At 29.5% G+C, this 10,282-nt stretch overlaps 1 protein-coding gene across 6 annotated transcripts in view; it reads right to left on the minus strand.

The window, feature by feature from the left end:
* The window catches only part of LOC129911058 (protein kinase shaggy-like), a 50,423-nt gene extending 40,450 nt beyond the window's left edge, over positions 1-9,973 (minus strand). For 2 of the 6 annotated variants that reach the window (XM_055988709.1, XM_055988708.1), the window contains exon 1: positions 9,608-9,969. The gene's annotated coding sequence lies outside the window, so the exon portion shown is untranslated. Of the gene's footprint in view, positions 1-9,607 lie in introns of all 6 variants that reach the window. The other 4 variants (XM_055988707.1, XM_055988710.1, XM_055988711.1 and 1 more) reach the window with 4 other exon arrangements.
* Between the last annotated feature and the right edge of the window lie 309 nt (positions 9,974-10,282).

The raw sequence follows: 10,282 nt of genomic DNA on the forward strand, positions 1-10,282 counted from the left end.
TAATTAATCTATTACTCGATTTACTCACTAACTAATGTTTGCAATTACTATAATTTTCTTTTTGTTCACTTCCGATCTGGCAAGTCAATATAAAATTTGCACTTTTAGTTTCCTATTTACGTTAAGACGTGTGTTTAGATCAATTTGGCATTGAGAAAACATGAACTTGTTGAATCGATGCGATGTATACAATCATTGACCTTATAAAGTTCATAAATGCTAGTGCTCATTAGTTTAGCCTGAGTGGCGCGGCGTCAAATAACGTTTGATTTCGATATAGGTTTACAGGAAGAGATTGCAATTAAAAATTGATAAGGCATTAAATACATTTTTTTTTTTTTTATTTGATTCCGTTTGCTGAAGTGTTTGTAAAATATACGTAGATATATTAAAAGAATGACCACAAATTCAAAACGAAACCATGAATATGTTTAAGTTAAATAAATAATAAAAGTGCTTGGACTATATCTCTTTTTATTATTTATAAGTTTCCAATTGCATTTTAGAAAAAAGTTTTGGATTTATTTAGTTATTGGTAAATTTATAAGAACAAAAGTGTAGGGGAAACAAAAACAATTCTTCAGAAAAATAATTTTAAACTTAAATATGTTTAGAGTGGGGTATAAAATTGTCGGTTAGAAATAATGAAATTATTGAAAAACGCAATCGTATGCAAAAAAGAAACTAAATTAAAAAATGTTGGTGGCTATCGTGAATAAAAATTTTGTCATAGGAGGCTTATATTTCATTAATGTCAATTTTTTAACTATAAATAAATATGTACATAACTAATTTGTGATAAACAAGTCTCAAACATTCCTGTGAGCTTATGCATAATAAGAAGGGAGGGGACCTACAATTTTCTGTTAATGACAGTGATATTTTCTCAATACTACAAAAACGGAGTACCTCTAAAAAACAGGTGGCGAAGGCTGGATTTAAATTCCAATGCTGTGAGTTTAAAGTCTATCGGACTAACAATATTAGTCTAGGTGTCGTATATCATAAAAGTTAATAGGAAATCCAAGAAATAACAGTAAAAATAACTGCTATTTAAATTTAAAGTAAACCTCTATTAGAATACTACATTTGACTAAGATACTTAAACTAACTTACGAATAATATTCTTTGAAAAAAAAATGCACGAAATTGATACCAACTTACGAATAATATATTTTGTAAAAAAAATGAACGAAATTGGTATTTTTACTTAAAGTTGTAATATCAGCAAATACCAACAAATTTTTATAGGTTTATTTGGTAAAGAAGTAAAAAGGAAAAAATCAACGATTAATTATTGACGAATATATCTGGACATTATCAATTTTATTAACCTAGCCTAGATCGATGTTTTCTGAATTGTCGACAAAGTGTATTCACTTCAAATATGTATATATGTAGCATTAATTATTTTTTTGCTTACGTTTTGTTTTTTTTTGGTTGATAAACAAAAACAAAACATTAAACCAATAAAAATTAATAGCGCACAATCAATCACAATAATGAAATAAGTATAGCTTTGGCGTCAAGCAGATCAGAAATTGAAATGACAAAAAACAAATAACTACGCATGCATTGTCTTATGAAATAAATCTTTGCCGCCGGGTTAAGTCATAATTGATAGTTTGCCTGAAAATGTGAAGTTGAGCTAATCGATGAACTTTTGAGCATGGATCCTTTTATTTTTATAGAAAAGAGTTGTTCTAAATGTATGTTTTTGATACCAAATAAAAGAGAAAAAAGAGGTTATTCTTATTTCATCGAAACCCGGAAAGTGCAATTTAGTGACTTAACCCCTTTGTACCCGGCGGCAAAGAAATTATAAATAATATGAAAGTATTGTATTCCTTTAAGAAATATGAAAATTAATTGTCTATAGCCACAAATATTATTTTTAACTGAATCGAAAAAGTCTCAATTTTCTTTTGTATAAAAAACATGGTCACCCTATTTTATGTTGAGTGGTTTTCATTTGATGACATACGAATTGGAAACTTATTTATTTACAATTCACATTGTTGTAAGAATGTCCTCTTTTAAATTAATGTCCAGTCTTCGTTGTGCATGACAAAGACAACGTACAATATGACATTTCGATAATAGTGGAATTCGAGTGGAGTTGCGTGCTTTGCATAATTTAATTAAAAAAAAGAAGAAAAAAAAAATTGATATATAAATTTTCCAAGAGAAGAAGAAGGGATTTATCCCCTCAACCAATATAAATAAATTTCTTGAGCTTGAATGGCAATGACGTGATAACGGCGACGGATGGACGGAGATGCTGAAATATTTATGAAATGCATTTTTTATTGAGAGTCCTATATTTAAAATGTGCAAATGGGCATGTTATAAAATTTATTTTTTATCAAGAATATGATGTTTTTAATGGTTCTTTGATAAACTACGTAAAAAGTTTTTTTTTTCCTTGGGTAAAAGAAGATTTAAAATGTTGTGCATTTTTTCGATAAAACAAAATACTCAAATTTAATTCGGTATTTGTAGGCTGTCACACAGATTTGAAGTAATTTTTGGGAATGTAGACATAACCAAATTATGAAAGCTTAAGTTTAGTTTGATGTCACATAGAAAAGTAAGGTTTCCGGGATGTTAAAAATAAGTTATGCTTTATGGATTTTTACGCCGATTAATAGTTAAGGTTTTTAAGCGTTCAAAAAAAGTTGGTTTGGTACGAAATTTAATTTAATGAGCAAGAAAAATTGTCTGCCTCCGAGTCCGTTTATAAGAAATTAATTTATATGAGATTTTCGAAAAAGGAAGTTCTTTTCCCGAAAACGTGCCGGTTTTTTAAAGCTGCCCGCAAAAAGAGCTTGCTATGTAAACGTTTACCTTACGAAATAAATGGATTGTAGAATCCGAACAGTAAGTTCACGTGAAATAATTAAGAGGAATAAAGCTATATATACATACCTTTCTACATATTTTTATTCTTCAAAGTTAAACTGATTTTGATTGGAACAGTTAAAAAACTGGCTACCACATTTTTGTGCGAAGAATCATATTGCATTCTTTAAATTAACTTTTAAGTTAACTTTCTTGAATATTCCAGTTATTTATGTCATTATACAATAAATCATGAGAGTAATGAGTGCCTTAAAACCTTTACCCAAAACTGGCTAAATATACAAAAACTCTATCAAAGTTATTTATGTATGTAGTTACTTTAAATTCTAAAATATAACCGGTACATAATCGCAAACCTGCAGCATGCCATACTTCATTAGAGAAATTTATTCCAACGCATTTAATAAATACAAAAACCCGAATGCCAATATTTGCGTGTGCGTCATAAGCTCATAAGTTGCTGAGTTCATGGTAATTCAAATGCTGTTTCACTATCAAAAAGCAATTGACCGAAGATTTTTTTTTATTTAAATTTTATTTAAATATATGTACCATACACATCCATACATACATACATATGTCTATGTTTGTACAGATATAAAATTCCTACTTCTATATTTCATAATTTTTGCTTTGAATTTTTTTTTTCTGAGTTAGTGTTGTGATTGGTATGAAACACTTTTGCTCTCTTTAAGAGAAGTTTAACCACATAAAGCTATTCTTTGTGAAAAATAAAATAGCTAAATTTAAGAGCTATGATCATGAAAAAGTATACAATACCTATTAAATCCCATGGAGTATCAAAAGAGTAAGGAGATTTTTAAGGGGCTTGGCTTTATAAAGTTTCTCTCAACTTTGTTAAGCCATTCTGTGCTGGGATTTAGTGAACCAACCTTAACAAACATAAATACATCAACAGTCTTTCAAAATGTTTGTATTATTTGTATGTGTATGTAAATAACGAGATAGTATTTGCTATCTACATATTTTATTACTCCTATACTGAAAAGTTTATTAATAACCTTATGTCGTTGGTAGAAAAATATCAAATCGTATAATTTCGGCCAACTTTTAAAGTATGTTTTTTTTTTTCATTCAAAAGATGACACATAGCGAGAGTTTTATCGATTTAAACTACTTACTGTGTCAATAAGTCGGCGAAGGAAAAAGCAGAGCAACACTACGTGGCGTATTAAGTCAAAAAGAGAAGGTCGAATTTTGGTATAATGAAGTTCCCGACAAACATTGCATCATTCAATTTGCGTTGTTTTATAAATTATTCTTTAAAAAAAAAGGTCACGGGGATTTTTACCTGATAAAACAATTTTTGGAAAAACAAATATTGAACTACAAAAAAAAAATCAATGCACGCTTCGCAAACGAGATAATATACGCATTAATTGAATAGGACTTCCAATTATAAAGAAGTTTCCGACTTTTTTCGTTCCACCCCTGTACTCTAGATTTTATTCATAATTTTTTTGAAGGCAGTAAATAAGATATTGTTAATGACGTCTACCAAAACTTATTTTTTCAATTATTCTTTTGAAGGTATGGTAAGTTTATTTGGTATAAAATAATACTGAGAAACAAGAACTAGATAATGAAGAAGAATTCTACGCATACGCAAACTTGAATTATGAAGGTCGAGTAAATGCAAAAAATGGACACAAAGGCTGTCAAAACACCAAGGAGATGCATTGAGGTGAAACATTTTAAGCGAGTTATTAAACTATTGCATTGTAGATATACATTTTTCCACTGTAAACAGAATATTATCAAGGACTTGTGGAAAACCGTTTCTTTAGTTCTAAGCATTCCAAGATCAATTCATGAAAGAAATGATATGTACTAATGGGCCGCACTTACTGGTTACTAATTGAACGGTTAAGCACTGAAGACTGTAAGTAGGTATTCGTTGGATTATTAATTGATATAAATCACTCATTTTCTACAACAACGTGGTATATACAAACAAAAAAAATGATTTTTGAGTAAGCAATACCATTCGGTTATAAAATGCAAAATACCGTTTTTTTCATCGTTATAAACTAAGCGTGAATAAATTATGTACCACACATTAAAGCCTAACCACAGAAACAGTCTACAAACGTTTTTTTTTTTTGTATTTTATAATGGCTATATTGCAAAAAAGGAGGACAATAGAATATTTCTAACTTCAGATTCCAGTTCAGAATCCCTGAAACCTCCAGAAAAGTATATTTTTGTTCTGTGTCAAAAATCTTGCCGGTTTGTGTTATAGACAAACCTTTTCTATTTTTTTTTTTTTTGGTACACATTATTTACGTTATTTTTAATAATAAAAGTCAATCAGTTTTACTGGCGTAAACCATCAACTTACTGTTAAAATATCAGTTAGAAAAAAAAAAAAACACATCATAGTAACGTCAAGTCTTTAAATACTGCTTACTGATTTTCGTAATGTTTTGTTTCCGGAACAAAAAGTATGCAATATTAGAATTTTTTTTATATATTACTTTGTTCAAATTATACCAAATCGTCATCAACAAAAAAATATAAAAAAATCAAGCTTGTCGTTATTTTAATTGATTTTTACATTGTGTGGTAATTTGTGTTATACTGCGTTTCCGTTAACCTTAATCTAGATTTAGGACAGTGGATTTAAAATGGTGTTAAGGGGGCTTCTAAATATGCTTTAAAATTACATATTTAGAAAATAAATATGTAATTTTGAAGCATATCCAAAACTCAAAATTGTAAAGTGTTAAAAATGTTGTCTTCATTATAAATTGATATTAAAACATATTAAAAATGTTATGTCTATATCATATGGAATTAAAAACCTGAATTATAGGTATAATCATTTCAAAAATCACTTATTTTTTTCAAATTTCAATTTACATTTTTAAATGAATTTCAATTGAATGCGACACAGGTGTACACTTAAATTTACAAACTATCCAAACCATAGATTGGTACACAATACGAACGAAATACATCTTGTATTTCTTGTGTAAGCATTTTTGTGGGTGTGTTAAGGAGTTCCGTCATGTTTGCACTTTGCAAATGGTAATTTCCATTTAAAGAACGTCAATGTTTTATTACCAACTACTAGATGTTATTTCTAGAATTGCATTTGTGTAGAAAATAACTGTACTGACTTACTGACTGTGAGAAGTATTTTGTTTTTGCGAAACCTCGACACTGACTTTCAGGCATAAAAGTATTTATATATGCATACATTTATACACAAATATTATGATCTATATACATATGTATGTACATATTTGCAATGAAAACCATTCAATATTTATATTGGCAGAATGAAACGATAACCTATGCTAACCTTATGCATTCAAATAGCATTCTTATTCATTAACCAAGATACTGATATTGATATCGTTAACAGTTCCAAACCGGAATTTATTAATAAAGCAAATTTTTTTTCATTGGTGTTTTGCAGAATTTAGGTTGAAATCGCACTTGACAAAATTCAAATTCATATTACTTGACATTATCTGTAAATTTAAAGACATTTTGAAACTAGAATGAGGAAATACTTAAGAGATCCCAAAGACGATAAGCTTTTATGTGCAAATATTTTTTGTATTGGTTTTCAAATGTAGAACAAAATATTTATAAAGTATGTTAACATCCACTTGATTTTTGATTTCAATTACTTGACTGATAATATTAATCAACCCATAAGATTCGTTCCAAATTGGTTAATTAGATTTATTATCTTTAATCTTAATAATTTCTAATCTTAATAGCCAACTTTATGTTGAAATTCTAAGTGGTTGGAATACTTCAAATATTTTTTTTAAAGGAGAATCAGATTAAGTTAAAAACAAGTTACAAATAGAAAAAAAGAAAAGATCGAGATTATACATCAAAATGTTGCAGATCTTCAGCAGATTAAATCTCTCCAAACAGCTCTAAATGGCTGATTACAGTTCTAAATATCATAAAGTTTCTTCGTTCGGGTGAACTACTAGTGGCACATACAAATTGCAAGAATTTTGATTGGAAATTTCTTTCACCTATAATAACTTTCTAATGGGAGTTACTCTCATGGTTAAAGCGCTGTTAATGCTCACTACTTGATAAGAAATTGTTGAAAAAAATTGTTGTTATAAATAACAATTTTCAGTTTAAAGAGTTCATAATCAGTATAGAAAATGCGTCTGCTTGTTCATAAGACCACCTACTTTTTGGCAAAATGTTTGGAATCCCCAAAATGTTGTTGTTTTTTTTTTTTTTCAAGAAAACAATTTTACAACTTAAAATGAGATATTAATCAGTTTACAGCATTTTAAGAAAAAATATTACATGCAGTAATAGTGACTAATTTCGGTTTCAGATTACATCCAAATGTTGTCGCATGTTTTTTTACTTCATTCTTACTTTTTTTATATAAACAGGATTCGTTCAAGGGTATTTTATTTTTTGACCTTCAATGAATCACGTTTCCGTTTATTACTTTCGCAAAATTTAACCAGTTCTGTCACAGCCGCGCACTATATCTGAACTGAAATACACGTGCAGATATTAAAGTAAATTATGACTTGAGAGAAGATATGTTCAATGTTTTTATTAAATGATGATCTACAAATCATGTCACTACCGAACTAACAAATATTAGATTCATTCTCGTAATTTTTTTTAATTTATAAAGTTTTAAATGAACTTTAACATGATAATTGAAATTGGCTTTTATTCTATTGCGAGTATTTAAAAAAAAAAAACGAAATAACTCAAAAAACTTAACCGAATTTATTTCACATGCTTTGAAGAAGTCGCTAAAATTTTTTTGCACAGCATAAATTGCCGTAGATATTTACCTACTGTGTTCGGATAAACTTAACATTTTGAAGACTAATAACAAAAATTTATAATTGTGGCTGAGTTCATAAACGCCTTAAAAGTTTGCGTCAAAAATATTTCTGGTACAAACGTGATGCTTTGTAGGTAAGGCAGTACTTTCTTTCCAAACAAAAAATTGTGATGCAAAAGCAGTGATGCGTTTGTGCATTCAGATTTCATATTGTATCATATTGTTAGGAGAGGTCACAACTTATCTTTCGCCCAGGACATTTTTTCTGAGAAAAAAAATTATAAGTATTTCAGTTTTATTCTTGCTGCTAGTGTATTGAATTGTGTGTTTGATAGATAACCAGTTAGAGCCGCTCATTACTGATCAAAAAGTAAAATAGAAACTTAAATTATAAAGTCGCTTCTAATAATTGCTAGTTGATAGAATTAATCGGTGTCTAAAAATATCATATAACCTGTTAATCTAATCAGTTTGTCTTATTTAATGTACAATTAATTGTAAAACAACATTATCTTTGATCTTTTCCCTATGTTTTTGATTATTTGCATAGAAACCTTTCCTAAATCCAAATCATATGATTCTAGATCAAGATAAATAAAACGATAGTATTTCATCATAAACAGACGTTTGAAAACTTCGCTCTTAATTAAAATTACAATGCTGCAAATCATATAATTTTGTTTAACAAGTTTAAAGCAAATTACTTTTTTAATTCAGTTTGATTGCAGTCTACTTCCGAATTTTTGTTTGTTGATGAAACATTTTTTTTTTAGGTAAAGTCAAAATATCAAACAGAATGCTAAGTATTCCATTTACATTTTCAAAAACATTTAAAAAATAAAATAAAAGTTTCCCTCCACACTTAATTAGACTCGTAGGTATCTATAGATACTTGTATGTGGGTATCTAAATCGATCGATCTCTTCCGGTGCAGTAAAAAAATAAAGATTTTACATGAATATATCCCACTTTTGATATTATAGGGGAGCTTAATTGGGAATATGAATACGAAAAATCATTTGCCAACATTCCTCTGCAAATGAACCTTGCCGAAGTGGTCGGCAGAAATACTATCGTCTGCGTTTAGTTCATCTCTCATCCATCAGACAGACGCCGCCACCAAGCCATCGACCATTGTCGCGACATGTGAATCTACATTGCGACAGCATTACAAAGCTATACAAATGCTCCCATTTTATGTAGGTATGTGAGCCCCCAGGGCATTCTAACCCGTCTTTTCATCCACCATTCATATGCCTCAACAAAAATCCCCAACCAAAAGCCCCACAGCCATAGCTGCCACAATGCACCACCACACAACTCACATCATCATCCATTGGTATGCCGTACGAATGCGCGTGTAAGTTGGCGCATAAACGGGGGCAGTCGCAACTCGCTATTCAACGCACAGTCCCAACTAAGTAATCCATCGTTTCTTCGTTACACTAGCGCCTAACAGTGTGTGGCAGATTTTATATATATTTTTTTTTTTTGAATTTCAGTACGAGGTGTTTTTTTTTTGTTTTCTTCAAAAAAAAAAAAGAAACGTTTTTACTTTTTTTTCAATGAAACCAAAAGAAAAAAGATATACGAAGAATGATAAAGCAAAATGCAAAGAAGAAAAAATGTAGGAGTTTAAAATAAGACTGGTTTCGGATTTTCAGTCGAAGTTTAAGCGAGTGAAAGAGACAATAAAATGAAGATACTCCCAGAGTGAAAGAAAACAAAAATTGATTGCAGAAAATTTTCCATTGATGAGTTTTTTTTTTTTGGGTTCGGTATAAAAAATATGTTGGTTGGTGGTGAAAACTGAAAACATGCTGCGAAGAGTTTGTTCACACGTAGAATGCATTTGTTTTGCATTTTATTACTTAAACAGTATTGTATATACATAAGTACATATTTTTTTTGCATGTGTGTATTTACCAATTAAATATGTGGTTTCTTTTTTCAGCTGATTTGATGAAAAAAAAAAAAATGTTTTAATCCAAAAAAAAAACTCGTAAAATTGCTTATGTAAGAGTACTAAAAACAGTAAATCACTTAAAACACACACGAAAAATCAAACTTCAATTAATTCACTAAAAGATTTTTCTAGCTAATATCTTTTTGTATATTTAAATATTTCAACTTTTTTTATATATATTTATTTTTATATGAGCCACATGCGCATCAAATTGCTTAAAATATGATCGGCGGCGGCGACGACAACGACGGTACTGAACTAAAAAAATATAAAATTAACTTAAATTGACTGGCGTGTCTAACGTTTCGTTTGTCCGAAGTGATACTAAATTGCTGGAAAAGAAACACTGATTGTAGAGCCGCCAATATATTCTGCTCTTGGCTGGTGTATGATGTTGCTGGTGTATGGACGTTTCTGCTGGTAGGTAGCATAATCTGGTGCTAGTGTTGCTGCGACGGTGTCGGATCCGTTTTTTTTAGAGCCTTGCATTGTCAAACAAAAATATTTTTTTTTTTACGATAGTCCAATAAAAGACTGTTCCTTCATTACTTGACGCATATAACATAGAGACATTGGCGAACAATTTAGTTTTAAGTGAATGATCATCAAATGATTGAATGCAGTGCTACAGAAAT

The sequence above is a fragment of the Episyrphus balteatus genome, chromosome 2 (assembly GCF_945859705.1).
Source record: "Episyrphus balteatus chromosome 2, idEpiBalt1.1, whole genome shotgun sequence".
In the NCBI taxonomy this organism is placed as follows: domain Eukaryota; kingdom Metazoa; phylum Arthropoda; class Insecta; order Diptera; family Syrphidae; genus Episyrphus; species Episyrphus balteatus.